We start from the raw sequence: 20298 nt of genomic DNA, 5'->3' as shown, positions 1-20298 counted from the left end.
TAATATATATATATATATATATATATATATATATATATATATATATATATATATATATATACATATATATATTATATATATATATATATATATATATATACAAATAAATAAAGCAGTAAATAGCTCTACCATTTTAAAACTATCATATGTGATCAGATTATCACCGCCACCCTCTATACTTTTCTGCGTCTCGTGATATAATTGCATGATGGTATTAGGGAAACTACATTGAATATAATATACAGTATTCCCATTAACGGTAATATGTATATTATTTAAATCAAAAGAATGAAAATATAGACTATTGGTCGCGTAATCACCTGAAAATATTTCCATATCAATCATGGCCAATGTGATTTTTCAGGTATACAACTGTTAAAAGGCTGATCAATTAAATCGAATTTTCATTTGCCCAATAACGTATGTCTTGTATAAAGTCTTATCAAATATATATTGTATAGGATTACTGCTATCGCTTCATTTAAAGCCGACATTGCGTTATAATGTGGGGTAACTCTATCGATCCATAATTTAGCCTTTTCTACATCAGCACATTTAAATGTTCCGTCTGTGTGGGCGCCCATAACCCAGTTATTATTCGCTAATTCGAGTCTAAGTCTCAAATCAACCAAATCCAGTAAATACATATCTATAGTCAATATATCCAAAAAAAGTGGAAAATATGTATGCACGCCCCGCGTTTAATGTCACCCATAACTTTCGTCTCCCACCTGCTGGTTTGACTAAAGGTATTGGCAGTAAATTGCCGAGTTACCCCGTGTGTTACATGATAGTCATCGTATAAAAATCCCGCCCGGCCGGTGGTAGGTAATGCCGAGGGTTTTATCATTTTCAACATTTTGATATATGATTGATAGTTAAATACCGGACAGAATTCCACCAACTTTTCATTCAAGAAAACGGAAGCGGATTTAAATAATGTATTACTAATACCATTAACGACAGACACATGGACATCATCCGCTAATTGCGTGTCGTCCCTATCTATTGTGATATATAATTCTAAAGCTATACTTGACAAATCTAAGAAAGAACCTGCCACCCCATTAACGCGAAATTCTATATATTTATCAGATAGAACTTGATTTATTGAAATATTACAAGGTGTAAAATCCAGTCTTTCCTTTGAATTAATTGAAGTTTCAATAATTCTCCGTCTATTAACATTCGGGAACAATTCTGATATACCCGCAATATACGATGAAACAGGAACTTGATTACCAGTTCCGGGTATTTTAGGAACTACGCTAGTCATGTTTTGTGTTTATATAATTTTAGATGAAGGGTAGAACGAGTGCGTAACCCGCGAATGTCAATTGATGAATGAGTTACAAAAGATCGTACACGTCCTTATTATATTTACTCCTAGATTTAACTCGTGTGCCCTTCCTCTTCCTCCGTTTTTTCTTTCCTCCCACACTCGACCGTCTAACTAATCGTTTCACTGTTTTCTTCCGTCTCGTTCTCCTTCTCCTTCCAGTACCGCTTAAAATTCGTTGTCCAGTAGTTTTGAGGGCCCTTATACCATTTCGTTTTATGGATTCTTTTAAAGGTAAACCGCTGTTTACCATATCAGATAACACAGATCTACCGAATTCATTAACTGAAGGTTTCGCGGCATTAAATAGAAAAGGAAGCACTTTACGTGCAATGCCACTTATGGCCGAAAAAAAACCGCTTCCCCTTCTGCGGCCAGGATAGAAAACGGAAATATCCTCAAATCCCGCTCCTCTCCTTAATAAAGGGTCTGATAAAAATAGTTTTTTAAATTCCGCCTCTGAAGGTGGCGCGAATAACACTCTCATTTTACTGTTTATACTATTCCCAAACAATTTAAGTGGAGCTTGATTCGCAAGTTCTAGTTCACTCGAGGGTGTTACGATCACGAATAAGGAATGCCAAGGGTGAACCCTCGAATTATATACGCACCTATTCATCTAATTTTCCTCTAGGTTTTTATACGGAGCAGGCAAGTAACACTCGAGTCTTTAGTGAAATGTAAAAGGTGACCATTTTGATCCGTGATAAGAATAGAAATCTGATCCAAGATGTTCTTTTTCAACAATTTGTAGACTGTATTATGTATTCCTTTTCCTCTACCACTTGCTAAAGTAAAACAGTCCAATATATTTACTAGTCTCCCGCCAAAAATCGTCAGTTGAACTATATCCGTATACACTATATATAATCTACCCCACAATTATCAGGTAGAGAATCAAGGGAAATGTGTTCATTCAGTTCACGCCTGCCATATATTTCATAACCGGTATTAATATGAAAACCTAATAATTTCGCGGCTTTTCCGCTAAATTTGACGTTATATACTTTAACGTCCCTGTTCTCAATTTCTCTCTCTTGATACGTGGTATAGTAATTCTCCTTAAATCTCCATCCAATGAAATATACCGTTACTATTAAAATAATTTATGAAATTATCACCGTAATAAACTTTCAAATAATCATACACGTCCTTATTAAGAGCTCTCACGAGTCTCTTCATATCCCCCGCTAACATTGCTAATCTCGGTCTATACAATCACGTTTATGGACGCTCTGTAATAAATTCGAGAGGTGAACTAAGTCATTTGGGATTTGGGAATATAGCGTAATAACTCCCCGGGAACATGATCGAAGCTAAACCTACTTCATATTCAACCCCATTAGGTAATAATATAGGTGTAGGTAATCTATTGGTAAATTTCGAAGGTGCATTTTTGGTATACGTGTCTAAACAGCCGAGACTGCTCAAATATATGGTGTGTCCACCAGCCATGTCGGTTGAAATACTATGACGGGTATATGTCACGTATGGCTATCTTTTATAAGAAAAGTTCGATAGCGTTTTATCTAGGTACCCTTATATGCAGACTGCATGATAGAATCCATTTTCAGTAAACATTATTTCTTCACCCGGTTCTGATCCGAGACATCGATAGTAATGTAATCCAATACGTCAATGGTATTTAAAGGTTTATAAAATGGCATTATGCGGACCTTTACCACATGCACATCCTAACGTGGAAGCAGTCTAAGAGATTAAAACCATGTTTTATCACCCAAGATGGTAGGTTGAACGATACCCGAATACAGGTAAACGTATTCAACACCTTGATGGAATATATTTCTACCGTGATGAAGTCTCTACGCACCCGAACTCTATATTAAATACCTGACTTTTTCTTTGAAACCAACATATTAGCTGCTTTAGCACTGAGTTTAATCGTAATTGAATCAATCATATCAACTTTGGCTGCTCCTGCATCGATATTTGGAATGCTCATTCTCTTTGTGTCATCATTCCATGAGAATAAACCATCCCTGCGGATAGCTCCGCAAATATGTTCTCCGTAAAATTCAGATAATTGTTCAGTAATTTCCGTATTAAACGCTCTAGTCATGACATTCATATCACCACCCAACAAAACCCGAAATGGACTTATAAATATATGTATAAAACGCGTTCCCATCTGACTCGTTATAGATCGCGTTAAATGGAATAGTAAAATCAACGTCTCCTGGTTTAATAGCGTAATATAATTTTGGGAGAATGACTCCCACTAGCCCACTTCATATTCCACTCTTTTCGGTAATGATATAGGGACGGCTAACCTATTGGTAAATTTACACGCCCGATTTTCTGGAAATGTACCTATACAGGCATTGCTATTCACGTATATGATGTGATCGCTACACATGTTGAATGTAGACTGTATGACTAACAATGGGCCATCGGGTTTATAATATGTACATAAAACCTCCACGTTCATATTATGTCACACCATATCATGAATTTGTTATCACACCAGATTGTCACGTCATTAAAGAAAATGTCCAAGCCTCTAACCGCCATGATGAATCATTCTCACCACCCTCCGATCCAGGTAAAATAAAATATTATTATTATTATTATTATTATTATTATTATTATTATTATTATTATTATTATTATTATTATAATACACGTTCACTCCGGTGCTTATTTAAAAATTATCTTTACAGATCCCTTCGCTGAAGACTTCCCATTAGATGAAGATTTGATGGGGAGTAATAATAATAATGAAGCATCGCGCGTTGGTGGAGGTGTAGGAACCAGAGGGGATCTTCACTCACGAGGGAAAGAACGGAGGGTAATGAGGTAGTGAGTACCATTCATTATGCGGTGCAGTAGGGTCACATTGACGTGCAATGAAGTTAAGTAGTAGCATAGCCCGAATTACGCGAAGATGTGCACAGTAACTTCCTTGAAAGAGGTATTCGCTCGGCTATGCTATACTTGTGCGTTATTATCACCAGCGTGAGGATGCTAGGCGACATGAATGAAAAAAGTGCTTTTTATGTATGTACTCCACCCTCACTCACTACGATTGACTCGATCTATGACTCCCTGGAGGAGGCTATTGAGTTTATAGCTAATAACTTGGAATTGGAAGAGACTCACCGTACTGAGGGTTCGAATTGGTGTATGACCTCGCTGGATAGGGTTGAACTTCATATCACGCGGCGGGAGTTAGTGATATTAATAACTTCAAGGTGTATCCCAAGGGAGTCCGCGGTAGTGATCAGGTTATCAATATTCAGTCCGGGTACAACTGTGTCGTTACAGCGTTAGAAGCGTACGTTGTACTCCGGGATAACCCTCCCACACATATTAACAACCTCCCTCGTGTCTTAATGAGGAGGATGGGGAGGGGACAATTTAATATCAAACACTCGCCAGATATGGGCCGTTGACCCATGACTCTTTCAAACATTAGAAAAGGGGAATAACCTCAACATATATCTGTATAAATTATGTGAATTAGTCATGGGGAAAAACAGCGGAAAAAACATTGGAACGGTAACATCTGGCGAGGAAAGGTGATAACCCCCGCCCCCAAAGGCCCCATTTGTCACGTTGTTATTAATCACTGAAGACCACGTCGCGTTGATTAAGGATATGTTGGCATTCGTGAAGAAGTTCCGACATGGATTCAAGCAGGGCGGGGGATTGAGCACGCAGGTGGTATGTGTTACAATTGTTTGACTTTGTTTAATAGTCCCACATCCGTGAGGCACACACACAAGCCTGTACTGCTCGAACCACTGTCGAATACCCAGAACCCGGCCAATTTAAACAGTTTACTAAAGTTAAAGCTCTGCTGCCAATCTCGCACATGGCTTTCCTGGATTTTGAGGCGTATAATGTTCAACCGAAGACCGGAGAAGACGATCCGAGAATAGTATCTCGGCAGAAAGCTTTCGCTTACTGCTACGTGATCGTTGACGGTTAGAACGGGGGAATATTGTACCCATAGACAAGTCACGGAGAGAAATGCGTTGATGATTGTTTGCAGAACATGAACCGGGACTGGGCGTTATTGCATGAACAAATGTGTGCGTATCCTTTACATATGACTCCTGAATCCACCCATAAGTTTGAAGCGAGCACTCAATGCGAAGGATGTAACGTGAATTCAAGGCTGGAGTCACGAAAATGCGACATCACGACTCATTTTGTGGCACGGGACAACTTTGTGTGTGCACTGTGTCAACAGTGTAATTTGAATATGCAATTTAGGAGCCAACTTTAACAGTGTTTTGTACACAATTTGTCATATGACATCGCCCTGGTCTTGAAAGAGGCGGGGGCTCAGCATGATTTTGAAATTCTGAAACGCGAGGTAGTAAATTTTTACTCGGCCAGATCGGGCAATCTGAGATTCGTGGATAGCAACAACGTGATTAGGGGGACCCTTTCTAGTCTCGCCTCGAGTCATATCAAACAGAAAGGTTCCCTCGAAATCGCACGTCAGTTGTTAACCCAGTATTCTCGGGATTGTCTCGATTTAGTTTTGGGTACGGGTAAACAGTACTACCCTTATGATTATGTGACGTGTTTCGATTCGGAACTTACGGGAGAAACCCTTCCAGTGGGGGGCTATGCACATGTGGTCAAGGTTTGGAATGCCGCTAATTGCACCAATCTTCTAGATTACACATTTTGTATTTGTTAATGGATGTGGGATTATTAGCCGACATTTATTTAGCTTGGAGGAGGCTGCCATGGCGCAATTCGGACTAGACCCCGCCCCCCGTTACCTGACTTCTACCTCTCTCTCACTCGATGCTTTCCTATATTCCTCTAAAATTCGTCTCCCCCTCATTTCGAATGGTGAAACTCTATCAATTAATTTGTAAAAACATCCGCGTCGGTTTGTAGTCTAGTTCGAAGGCAATGCGTAGCTAATAATCCAGAGTTAAATCCCAGTTTTAGGGTGGGTGATCCTCAATCGTATATATTATACGTTGATTTCACCAGTTTGTATCCCACAGTTATGAGTAAATACAAAATGCCCTTGGGTGAAATAACTGAACTTTCCCCTGTCGAATTAGAAAGTTTTGTCACTAGCGATATTACCGCCATTGATTCACAGGGTGAATACGGTTATTTCATACTGCTCGAGACCAAACTAGTTAGACGGGATGTTGCTCTACAGATGGATGAATCTCCCTCTCGCCATTCATCACATGAATGTGACTCACCAGGATCTATCGCCCATAGTAAAAACCTAATGAATAAGTTCAAGGTGAAGCTACCCAAGAAAAATGTTAAGTTGACGGGTACGCATTACCCATGAGATAATCACTTGATCTGTCTTCCCTTATTACAAACGTTGATAAGGCTCGGTCTCGAAGTTGATGTAATAGGAAAGTGTACAAATTCAAACAGGAATTTTTATTTGAGGGAATATATTCTGGAGAATGCCGAAAGGCGTGCTAAAGAGACCGATCCGGACAAGAGGAACACCATCAAAATCATAACGAATGGTCTTTTCGGTGTCACTATTAAAAATTCATTGAATTATTCTACCCGAACTGTCGTCACCACGGTGAAGCCTCTCTCCTCAGGAATGTGTCCAAAAACACACGTACAAGTCTTTGGAAAAACTGGGTAACGACAGGTACATTGTAAGCCATTGCAAAGAGTCGTTATGGCTGAATCCCCGATTTATATCGGTTTCAGTATACTAGACATGGCGAAGGATATGAAGTATCGGTTCTATTACGACGTTCTTCGAAAGCAGTATGGACACCGAGTTCAGCTCCTTTATACCGACAATGACAGCTTGATCTTTTCCCTGGTGACTGATAACCTCAATCGGGAACTGAAGGGTGTGCTCAAACCTACATGGATGTGAGTAATTTCCCCAAAACTCACGAATTGTATGATGAGTCACGTAAGGGGGAACTCGGGTAGTGAAGGTTGTAACGGGGGCTGAACTCATGAGGGAATTCATCGGCGTTAAACCTAAAGTTTATTTGTATCTGACGGAAACTAGTCGTAGTAACACCTTGAAAGGTGTACAAAGGTGCCGACAAAAGACCATTCATCATGACCAGTATCGAGCTGTAATCGGAAAGGAATGAGATTACTTATACCTCGTGTGCACATTTGCAAAGAGTAGGAGGCACGATGTGTCATACAAGCCAGCGAAAGGTATCTCCTGTCCTTTAGAGGACAAGAGATATTATGTGACACCTTATAAATCGTTGGCGTATGGACATTCAGACATTGGGGTGGAGGGGGTATTAGCGCAGGAGGAGGAGGGGGATGGGGAGGTAGAGGAGGAGGAGGAGCTAGAGAGGGTAGTGGTGGCGCCGGTAGTAGCGGCAATCTCTCCAATTTAATATTCCCGCTCCTAGCACCTTGAGAATTCCTACTCCTCCTATTCCTCCGACCCTACATCCATCACATCATTTCCCACGGGTGAAAGGATGTTCAAAACGTCGAAGAGAGAATAGTAAAATATACAATGTTAATTCCTCTCTCTCTTCAAACGTCTTTGACTTCTCGACGGGAAATGGTTTCACCCTCTCCTCCCAGTTAAACGGGGTCGTATACACTTGACAGGGTGTCAGAGTTTTTTGTATATTTTACTATATATTTTATCCTATATCTATATTTTAATATATTATATTGTATATAATGTATTTTTATTGATATAAATCATATACACAGTTATTTTTATATTTTGAATTATTATATTGTATTTTTTATTACACTTTGCATTTTACTGTACGTTCTATTTTTATATTGTAGGAAAAACCTGTAATATTATTCATTATGGAAATTAAACAAATATTATTGCCGTCAACTTCCTTCCATTCACCCTAATTATATTAAGGCTTGTATATAAAAAGAGCGCGTAAAGTACACAACTATAGTCTTAAACGCGCTAACATCATGGCCGCGACAGGTCCCTTCCCTGGGCAGTTGTTAGACCCGTTCGCTAATCCCGCTCGTATTATCATCGCGGGGTTTAGTAACAGTGGCAAGTCCGTCCTATGTCAAAAAATCATTGAACTCTATGAAACGCGTTTCCAATACATTTTATATTGCGGGGTATCTGAACATCCCCTCGAAACACATCCCTCAATAGGTCCCAAATTTAAAGTATCCAAAGAAATTTTAAATCCCTTTGATTACGCTGAAAAGGGGGAGACGGAGGTTAATAAAGGTCTATTATTCATACTCGATGATTGCTTCCTCGAGGCTAGTGATAATAAATTTGTGACTAACGCCTTCACAGCGGGACGTCATTCATCTATTTCAGTTATATTCATAACGCAGAATATGTTTCATTCGGGCAAGTTTAGTAGAAGTATAAGCTTGAATTGCTCACATTATATTCTAATGAAAAATCGTGATTTTAGTCAAATTGAAACTTTAGGTCGGCAGTTATTTGGCCGTCAAAAAGCTTCAGCCTTTTCGGACATATATAAAAAGGCCCTATCACGTAACCGCTATGGTTATTTGTTAGTAGACTTCGCTCCGTCAACACCTGAACTGTTACAGCTCCGAACTAATATTCTGGGTGAAACGGAATATCAAATAGCTTACCAATATGGATAAAGAACGGATAAAACTGCTAAAAACTTTGTACGGAGATGCACGGGGTGTGGGTAGTTTCAGCGGGGTGGACTCTTATTCAGAGTAGTCGAAAAATCTGAATAGCCAAATTACTCGTGAAATGTTAAAGAATTCTTACGTGGGCAAAAGTCTTACACACTGCATAAAGTCACTCGAAAAAAATTCCCCAGAAGAAAAATCATGTCACCTAAACCGAGAGTAATAGCGAGCACCGATTTAGCTGATATGTCCAAATTAGCTCGGTATAATAATGGGTTTAAATATTTGCTAGTCTTTATTGACGTGTTTTCCAGATATCTACAAATTGTTCCTTGAAAAAGAAGGATGGTGTTACTATGCGTCGCGCTTTGAAGAAGGTTATCGAATCTACCGAATTTTTGGGAATTTCACGTTTGAATAGCGATGAGGGTAGGGAATATTATAACAAACACGTCAGAGAATATCTAGATAGTAAAAATATATTATTATAGCATTTATTCGAGAGAAATCAAATCCTCTATAGCTGAAAGAGTCATAAGGACTATTAAGGGTCTGATATATAGATATCTCACACATAAGAATACCTTAAAATACTTTAACGTCTTGCGCGACATTGTTTCAGTTATAATCATAACCCCCATAGAAGTTTGGGTCGCACCCCGCAAGAGGTTCACGCATTAACGGATAGAGATGACATTGCACGTCAATTCTCGAGTATGTATAAAAAGGCTGTTCTCGTTAATCCTCCGCCATTTCGCTCTTGAATGTTGGAGACGTTGTACGTATTGCCGATGAGCGTCGCAACGCAATTTTTAGGAGGGGATATACAATTCAAATACTATGGAAATTTTTAAAATCCGAAAAGTGGATACAAGGCAAAATCCGGTCGTATACTTCTTGAAGATTTAGCGGGTGAAGAAATAAAGGGGCGTATTTTATCATGAAGAATTAATTCGCACAAATCTACCTGAAACGTATGATATCACTATTCTGGGTAAGGAGGAGGAAAGATAATAAAAACTCAATATTACGTTCTATTGGAAAGGTTATCCGAGTCAATCAATTCCTGGGTTGATGAATCTCAAATTGTACGGATATGAACCGTAAGCAACCTTTAATACGTAAAAATAAAACTTTATTTTATTCATCTCTGGTTTATCACCCAGTGAAAGAAGTAAAGTCATTCCATCTTAAACGGTGGTTTGGTGTCTACTCTCTCGGAAATTTTTAGAAATTTCTTTGTGGTAATCTAACTCAAGATAAGAAGTTTATTAAACACTTAAGAAATGTAGACGAGAAATTCATCTTGTGTCCTTGAAAACAACGTCCATATCTAAGAAGAAAATATACTGAAAAGTCGTAAAGGGGGAACTATTCTATCGGTTTAATTGCCTATTGCTGCGAGTTTGGTAGGGAGTCTTTTTAATTGAAAATGAAGGAGTTTTGCGTTATCCCTGCCATTACCTACGAGAGGTTAATGAATAGAAAAGAGGTTTGTGATGGTGATACTAATAGCCTGGAGGTACTGGCAAGTTGATACGGCAGCTGTTAGTAGTAGCGGACACGTCTCCCTTAATATCCAAAAACCACCTATGCCGGCTATATCGCTCACGGACCTCCTCTCCTCCTCTTAGAGAAAATGTAGGTGCAGTGACTGAGGGGAGGTGGTAAACGCCCCCATTACATTGAAAACAATTAAAGGGGACATGACTCGCAAAAAGAGCAATCCCGATTTAACAGGTATTATTCCAATATTTTTTAAAGAACCTTAAAAGTCATACGTTACGGCTTTTGTTAAGCACTTACAAGATTCTAAACACGTTGAATGGAATGAAGAAGGAGATTTAACTCATCCACTCGCCAGGTTATAATATTTAGATATAGCTCGAGAATTTCAAGGGAATAAAAAAAACCCACGTGATATAATATTTCGAATTATCGCTACTTCATTGAAATGGCGGGGGTTAAAGATTGGATGTTAAGGAATATAGCCATTAAAAACAAATCGAAACGTGGCGAAATATGGGGAAAAAGGGAGGAGGAGGAGGAAAGAGGAGGAGGAGGAGGGGGTGGGAAGGTGAGGGCGGGACATGCGAAAAAACAAGATGGCGAGTGTGTGGGTGCTTACTAACATTTTAGGAGCTGTTTAGTCACGTGATACTGATTTTGTAAAATGAGTCATGTGTGGATGACCTTTGGCGTGAGGGAATGATAAGACTTGTTTATTCATGTTAGTCTGATGCTTTGTACAACAGGTTTGTAATCAGTGATTGTGATAAAGGGGTCTTGTGGTATTGGGAGCTTTCGTAGTTCATTATCTCTTGAAGGATTGTCACATCAAGACGTGAAGAAATATCACATCTTGGGAAGGCGACGAAGAAGTTGATCTACCCACCATAGCTACCTTATTAACCCAATACGGTATCGGCGCTCCAATTGAAGATAATGAATACGCGCAAAAGAGCGTGGCTTATTCCAAAGATGAAGATCACGCAGATCGTTTGGGCAGAGATAGCAAACAGATGAGGTTCAATCACTTTTTTTCTTCGATCAAGAAATTGAAGGAAGAATTATTTAAATCATCGTATGACTATGTCAAATATGTTATCTTTCCCGCTGGCATTGGTCAAAGCGGACTAGTTAATACGACTGGGTTGAATCAATATTTACCAGTGTTTAGCTACATTCAGTGATGAAATGAGCAAAATTGGTAAAATATGCTGCGTGGCTATAATGAAAAAGAATTTATCCCTGTTGGAGGAAAGGTGTGTGGAAGATTTATATATGAAAAACTTGTTAGCTAAATTTAAAAGCTTTGAGTTTTAGATGAAACGTTGTCTTTGATACACGGTCGGGAAAGTGCTGGAGAAGATGTTTGTGGTATATACTAGGGTTTTGATGTGAAGGAACAGTTAGAAAATATATAGTAGCCGTATGTTTCGTTGAAGTATGTTTTTTGAAAAAGCGAATGCATATATTATCGCGTTCGTGTTTGTACAGTTTTTTCTAATGTATGTATTTGTATGGAATATCAATTCATTCCCTGTATTTAGAATTGGTTCAAATATAAAATAACAATTCGTCTGTAATTTGATTTTTCAACCTCTTTCAAACTCGGTATGATAAATAAACAAAAATGTATCACATGTGGATGAAGTCAGTCGCCAAATATCCTTTTGTCATGATACTCTGAATATCTAAGCAGCTGTATATAATATATATATATATATATATATATATATATATAATATATATATATATATATATATATATATATAAAACAAAATGTAACGGCTGAGAGAGAGGGAGAGGGAGGGAGGGAGGGAGGGAGGGAGAGAGAGAGAGAGAGAGAGAGAGAGAGAGAGAGAGAGAGAGAGAGATGTGTATTCGCAATGTGCATATATAATTTAGAGATTTTATAGGAGGAGGATGAAGTAAACGTCCCGGTTACTTGAAAACAATTAAAGGGGACATGAGTCGCAAAAAACAGTGAACTGAGTCTATTTGGGGTCGGGGTGGGGTCAAGTTTTATTCCCGTAGAGTTACGTGACGTTACAGGGGTAGAAAAGTGGAGTCAATTTGGGGTGGGGGGTTGAAATGTTGGTTTTTATTCCCGGAGAGTTACGTGACGTCACAGGGGGTAGGAAAGGTGGAGTCAATTTGGGGTCAGGGGTTGAAAGAATGGTTTTATTCCCAGAGAGTTACGTGACGTCACAGGGGTAGAATAGTGGGGTCAATTTGGGGTGGGGGGTTGCAAATGTTGGTTTTTATTCGAGAGTTACGTGAGTCACAAGGGGGTAGGAGGTGGAGTCAATTTGGGGTCGGGGTTGAAAGAATGGTTTTATTCCCAGAGTTTACTGACGTACAGAGTAGTATTGGAGTCAATTTGGGGGAGGGGTTGAAATGTGTTTTTTATTACGGAGAGTTAGTGTCACAGGGGGTAGGAAAGGTGGAGTCAATTTGGGGTCAGGGGTTGAAAGAATGGTTTTATTCCCAGAGAGTTACGTGACGTCACAGTACGGTTCCCACGTCTGGAAAGGTGAGTCAATTTGGGGTGAGGTGTTGAAATGTTGGTTTTCATTCCGTAGAGTTATGTGACGTCACAGGGGTAGGAAAGGTGGAGTCAATTTGGGGTCAGGGGTTGAAAGAATGGTTTTATTCCCAGAGAGTTACGTGACGTCACAGGGGGTAGGAAAGGTGGAGTCAATTTGGGGTCGGGGGTTGAAAGAATGGTTTTATTCCCAGAGAGTTACGTGACGTCACAGGGGGTAGGAAAGGTGGAGTCAATTTTGGGGTCGGGGTTGGAAAGAATGGTTTTATTCCCAGAGAGTTACGTGACGTCACAGGGGGTAGGAAAGGTGGAGTCAATTTGGGGTCGGGGGTTGAAAGATGGTTTTATTCCCAGAGAGTTTCGTGACATCACAGGGTAGAATAGTGGAGTCAATTTGGGGTTGGGGGGTCGAAAGGATGGTTTTATTCCCGGAGAGTTACCTGACGTCACAGGGGGGTAGGAAAGGTGGAGTCAATGGGGTGGGGGGGGGGGGGGTCGGAGTTGAAAATATGGTTTTATTCCCCTAGAGTTACGTGACGTCACAGGTGTAGAACAGTGGAGTCAATTTGGGGTCGGTAGTGCGGGTTGAAATGTTGGTTTTATTCCCGTAGAGTTACAGGAGGCCACGCCCCCTTTTCGACCTCATGTACGTACATGAGCTCATCAATAATGTGGAGTCGATTTGGGGTCAAGGGTAGCCACACCTTTTACACCTCATCTACGTATATCAGCTTATAAGACAAGTGGAGTCTATTTGGGGTTAGGGGGGCCACGCCCCCTAATATGAGCTCATGTACATACATGAGCTTGTAAGACAAATGGAGTCAATTATGAGTATGACGTACATGAATTATCATACAAAGGACGTAAGAGCATGTAACTTACATGAGCTATACAAATGGAGTCAATTTGGGGTAGCAGGGGTGGCCACGCCCCCCCAGAATAGGGGAGTCTATATGGGGTCAGGGTGGCCACGCCCCCAGAATAGTGGAGTCTATATGGGGTCAGGGTGGCCACACCCCCCAGACCAGTGGAGTCTATATGGGGTCGGGGTGGCCACGCCCCTTTTGGGGGTTTTGGGGGTTGCCCCGCCCCTTGTACATGAGCTTATCAGGAGGGGGAGGGGGAGGGGGGTAGCCAACGCCCCTTGGGGGTGCGGGGCTTAGTGGAGTCTATATGGGGTCTTTCCTCTACTTATATATATATATATATATATATATATATATATATATATATATATATATTATATATATTTTGCCAATTACTTTCCAAGCAATCCTCCACCCAAAGCTTTAGTAAATTCCCATAACACGTTTTTCACTTAATGCTGACTGCCAAAAAGTGGCCCTGAACCTTGGCCCCTCCTAACATTCTTTAATTGCTATCTCTCTCTCTCTCTCTCTCTCTCTCTCTCTCTCTCTCTCTCTCTTTGTTTGAACAGTGGCTGTTTTAAGAATGCCTTGTTTCAGAACACACACTGGGCCGTGGGAAAAGAGCCGGAAGCCAGGGATTAGCAAAGGTGTGCCCCCAGATAGACTGACCACACTTGGGCCTTGATCTGACCACGAGGCCTGCAAGATCGTGTACGTGCGCGTGCACATGGCATAGAAAATTGGGATAAAATTAGGAGTGAGAGACGAGGTAAGACAGCTGGACAGCTTGATACCAACAATTATTTTTGGAATATGTTAATAACATACATAAAGTTTACTTTAGAACATGAAGTTTAATTTAGAACAAGAAAAGGACAGCACTCTTGCATTTTTAGATGTTTATGGTTATTAGGCATAACCACAGTTTTTAGTAATTCTGTTTTTCTGGAAAAATACTCTTACAGTTTAGGACCAATTTTTTTAGTTCATGTTTTCATTTTGTTTTGAAATAAAGGTAATCACCATTCTTTGTTTTTAGAGCACCTACATATACCTAAGATTGGGCCTCTTATCATATCGAAATTGAATTTTTATTCGAGTATTTCACAAAAAACTCATTCCCAAGAAATTTAGTTTTTGAAATTATCAACAAAATGTTAGCATGGTTTGTTTCCAAACCTACATTGAACTTTAACGTTCCAAAATTAATTATGTATGCCCCAATTCCCTTTATTCATTCCGACAATTTTACGTTCCTAAGTAAAACAATTATTAAGAAAAACGACCTTGGATTTTTAGAATTAAACTGCATTCTTATTAACCCTTAGAAAATTGGTTATTTGTTCTTCAGTTATAAGGACAACGCTTCAAGAATTCATGGGATCCAACATAATATATAAATTTCAATGCCCAAGATGCTTGGTAATTACGTTGGATCCTCTCTAAGACTGTTGCAGGTTCGATATTATAGCCATCTAGGTCTTAGTTATGGGACAGGGTCAAGAATATCCAATCCGGAATTTTCTAATATAAGGACTCATGCATCGAAATGCAAAATTACAGTGAAAAAAATAATTTTTTCAATAATAGGCACTATTAAACAAACAGCCTACTGAACGACCCTTGAGGCTTTCTTTATCAAGAACCTCTCTCTCTCCAGGCCTAAATTCTGATGTGTCTTCGTCTCATCTCTCTCTGGCCTAAGTGTTGTCTGGGCATGTACGAACTGTTGTGGTCACTTGACTCTTTTCCTTTCCTTGAATAGGCACCCCCCTTCCCCATTTACTCATGCTTTGTTTTTATGTTAAAGTTTTAAATGATTTAATTTTAGCTGATTTTTTTGTAATAATTTGTAATTTTATCTTGTAATTTATTATATAAAAACATTCAGTTATTGCAGACTGATGATGTGTTGAAGCAACAAGAAACGTTTCACATAATAAAGCTGCTGTCTCCCTGGGACTTCCTGAATATACTACTTGCTCTATGTATCAAAGAAGTTCTTTCTAATTCAAGTTATTTCAAAATACATGTGAGAACTCATACAGGAGAGGACCCATAAACTCTATATATCAAAGAAGTTCTTTCTAGTTCAAGTTATTTCAAAATACATGTGAGAACTCATACAGGACGAGAAAACATAAACCCTATATATCAAAGAAGTCATGGGTCTCTCAATTATACATGCAAAATCATACAGGAGAGAAACCATATAATTTGCTCTATATATCAAAAGAAGTTTTTTTCTAATTCAAGTTATTTCAAATACATGTGAGAACTCATACAGGAGAGAAACCATAAATTCCTATATATCAAAGAAGTCATGGGTCTCTCAAATTAACACATGAAAAATCATACAGGAGAGAAACCATATAATTGCTCTAATATGCCAAAGAGTTTTTCACGATCAAGTAATCTCCAAATACACATGAGAACTCATCATGAGAGAAACCGTATAGTTGCCCTATATGTAAAGAGTTTATTCAGAGGCAGGTACACTCAAGTCATACGGGAGAGAAACCATAAGCATTGCTCTATATGTCAAGAAAGTTTTTCTCTTCAAAGTAATCTCACAAAGCACATGAGAACTCATTCAGGATAGAAACCTTATACATGCTCTATATGACAAAAAAAAATTTATCATCAAAGTAGTCTCAAAACACATGAGAAATCATGCCGGAGGGGGGGGGGAGAAACCTTATACTTGCTCTATATGTCAAAAAAGTTTTTCTTGTCAAAGTCATCTCAAAAGACACGAGAATTCACACTAGACAGTAACTGTGTACTTGATCTCTGTCCAAGTAGTGTTGTTATATGCTCTTATTAAAATTGACTTGATTCCTGTCTGTCTCAAATCTTGTAACTCAGTTTTCGACGTGTTCCCTTCGTCCGATGGACTTAAAGTTTTGCATGGTTGCTCAATCCCAGTGACAATACAACCTTACATAATCAGTGCGTCAGATTTTTTACAGCTTCTTCAATCGGTAGAATCTGTCTTCTATATAATCCTCTCCCTCCCTCTTCCATCCCCTCCCCACCCCCCCAGCACACGATCAAGTGTGTTAATTTAACTGCGTCCTCCGCTCCCCTACTCTCTCCCAGTCCTTCCCCATCCCCCTCCCTTCTTCGATCTCTCTCATTTTCCTCTCCCTCCCCTTCCCTCTTCCCTCCTTTCTCCCCCTTCCATCCCCCCTCCCCTTCCCTACAAGAAATATATAATTCCGTGGAACCTCTTTTTTCATACACAATCCGTTCTGAAATGTACGAAAACCAAAACAATAATTCCTATAAGGAATAATTTAAATACAATTAATGCGTTCCAGACAGTTTTACATACCTGAAGTAGGCCATTAGTATGCCCATTCATTTTTTTTTTTTTTCAAACAGTCCTTTGCTGGCCTTAAATTCACTAACATCAGCGCTTGTTGTAGACATTTTCTTACTGAGATTGGCAGGTAACTTCCTCCAACACTTTGCTACGAGTTTTTTTTTTTTTTTTTTTTTTTTTTCTAAAATTCTATAGCGTTTCTCGCTTTTTTTTTTTTTTTTTTTTACAGAACTTGGAACTTTCTTTGGCCCTATGATGGGTTATTTAGCAGTGCACTCGAATAAAATAATCACAAAACAACGGATACAAAAGCAGAATGGGTCACGATAGAAGATGGGATGCTTTGTTTGGGTGCTCGATACGAGCCCAGTCACGCACTGGGCCCCGGATGGAGCATTTCCGGGTGTACGAAAACTGAGGAAGCGTATGATAACAGAGACAAAGTTTGTAGAAAAAAAAAGTCCATGAAAACGGAAACGTATGAAAAGAGAGGCGTACAAAAACCAAGGTTTGAGTCTATTTTTATTTCTTGTAGCATTTCCTTCCATGTTTGGGGCTCATGCTTTTATTTTCTTAGACATGATTACTATAATAGTAAAATAAAATCCTGGTGTGTTGCAAAAAATTATTTACATTTTAATGCATTTGAATAAAAGAATGCTTAAACATTTTTGTAACTGGAATTTTCAAAGGACACAATGGAAATCATTGTAGAAAGAGGGCGTTCTCCAGTCCTAACGTCAAGAATTTTCAAGTGGTTTGAGATGAATTATGAAAATTCATAATATTTAGAGGCCAATTAAATGTACTAAATGCCGTAAAGGTTTTCCCTGTTCCTCTACTCTCAAAATCCTTATGAGAACCCATATTGGAGAGAAGCCATTCATGTCTCATGCATGGCACAGGACATGTTTTGAATCAAGATGTCTCAAAAGGTGTGTGAAAACTCATGCTTGTGTGAGGACAAGAGAGAGAGGCCACGACGACTATATGGATGTGTCTGGCCCGCCGCCTGATTCTGTGTTGGCTGATCAGCACCCGGCACCCGTCCTCCTGACTTGTCTCACACACCAAAACGCGCGAGGGCGCAGTATTTAGTCCGCTAACGTTTATCGACAAGCCAAAAATCGTAGAGGCGCCGTTTTAGTCCGTTAATGGCGTTGGGTTCGTCAGATCCAAGACTAGCCGCCGTGTGGGTCTTTAATGACTCTGAGCGCGAACCACTTCGGGAAATCACCATTTGTGAGGACAAGAGAGAGAGAGAACAGGTAGCGTGGGTACTGATGCTTTTATTACAGATGAACTGGGTTGACATAGACAAGTGCGGAAGGATAAGTAGTACCAACCCGCACTGAGAGCAAAAATGACTGAGCCAGTAGATCTATGCTCTCTCATGAGTACATATACATAAATAGATGCAGACACAGTTTGCGCGCATACATGATAATTATCTCGGCGGAAAGGTCAGAGAATGCTTTACAGAATGGTATAAGGAACAACACGGTTAAGATGGTTGAATACAATATATACAAGATAAATCGTTGTCCTTACACTAGAAAGGACTTTTATACTGAGTATGCACTTGGTTCCCAAGAAGTCCTTTTCATTAGTCTATCTTAGAATGAATGCGTTAACTGGGAAGAAAGATGTCATTCTCAACACGATGTTAAAACAGTTTTTCATCTTGTAGATTTATAGTATATGTGAGAACTCATTGAGGATAGATATTGTTCTTTTACACTGCATGTTCTATTTTGTCTTGTAATCTGCAAATCCCAGTCATTGGTTCTGAATGCCAAACTAGTGTTTTTTAAGTGTTTAAATGCACAAGCAAAGTCACTCATCATATGTCACGGGCGGTTTTTCCCCGCCACGACATTACCAGGATACAAGTTTAAGAATACTATTAGTATACATATACACTGTTGTCAGTCTTCTTGCCTGGAAGGAGACAGGTCGGAGAATGGTACTGTCATAGTTGACACGGGGGGTATGAAGACTATCGTTTACGCTGCCTGGAAAATAGGGTAGGCCTGTCCTACCTGCTATTACATGATATTTCTTGTGTGTATGGGTCTTACTACTGATGAGGCCAGGTGATGTCTTCCCACTGGAAGGTAGTTGAAGTGCTGAATTCCATTTTAAGGGTATTGAAGAAAATTCCTTGTAACTCAGCGTGTTTCTTTATTACTCTGTACATCATGCCAAATTTCTCCCAGGCCTAGTCTCCTGGACTTGATTAATTTACCTAGTCTTCAGAACTCCTGGACTAGATTTCTGGACTAGATCCCCTGGACTAGATCCCTGGAAATATTATCATTTATTTAATTTTTATTTCCAGAAATCAATACAAGTGTGTAGTTTAAAACTACAACAAAAAATAACTCTTTATATTGAGACTTCAAGAAAATATATCACTTCAGATTATGGGAATTGCTTTTCTTTTATAACAGGACAAGTATCAAACATGGAGCAACCCTGGAATCAATTAATTTTACAATAAGTTGTAAATCAACTCGATACCCTACTCCACACAGTACTAAACATTTGTACACAATATATGTCAATGGGTAAGGTTACCTGAAAGATTTCTAAGTAAAACTTACTAAAATGAGGTTAAATTAGGCTAAGGTGCCTTTTACAGCCATAGTCTACCCTAGGCTTCTTCAGAAATCATTAAGGATAGCCTATGCAAAGTTTACTTGGCTGATTTTTGACTAGGTTACAATATCCCACAAAGTTAGGTTAGTTACATGAGGGTACAGCTAAGTCCCATGTAATTAAGTTTTCCATGAATTTATATACATATAGCCTAACTATATTTATCAAAAATGGTCATAATTCTCATTCAAAAGAATTAGTCTAGGGTAGGCCTTCTTAAATACTGTATAGCCTAGTCTAAGATCATGCTCGGCAGTGGAAATTTCCATGAGAGGTACCCTTTGGTACTGGTATCTGCAAAAACTTTATCAACAAAACACTTATAACTGCTTTTTTAATGTTTTCAACCCTGTCAAACGCTAAGTTACCACTCAAACTAACACAGCAAAATTTCATGACAACTAATGAATGTGAAGTATCTTTCACAACAATGGAAATTTTCTCGTTAAGGCATTGCAACATGTCCTGACTGGGC

The sequence above is a fragment of the Macrobrachium nipponense genome, chromosome 25 (assembly GCF_015104395.2).
Source record: "Macrobrachium nipponense isolate FS-2020 chromosome 25, ASM1510439v2, whole genome shotgun sequence".
NCBI lineage: Eukaryota > Metazoa > Arthropoda > Malacostraca > Decapoda > Palaemonidae > Macrobrachium > Macrobrachium nipponense.
Note: the sequence above shows the minus strand (reverse complement) of the source record.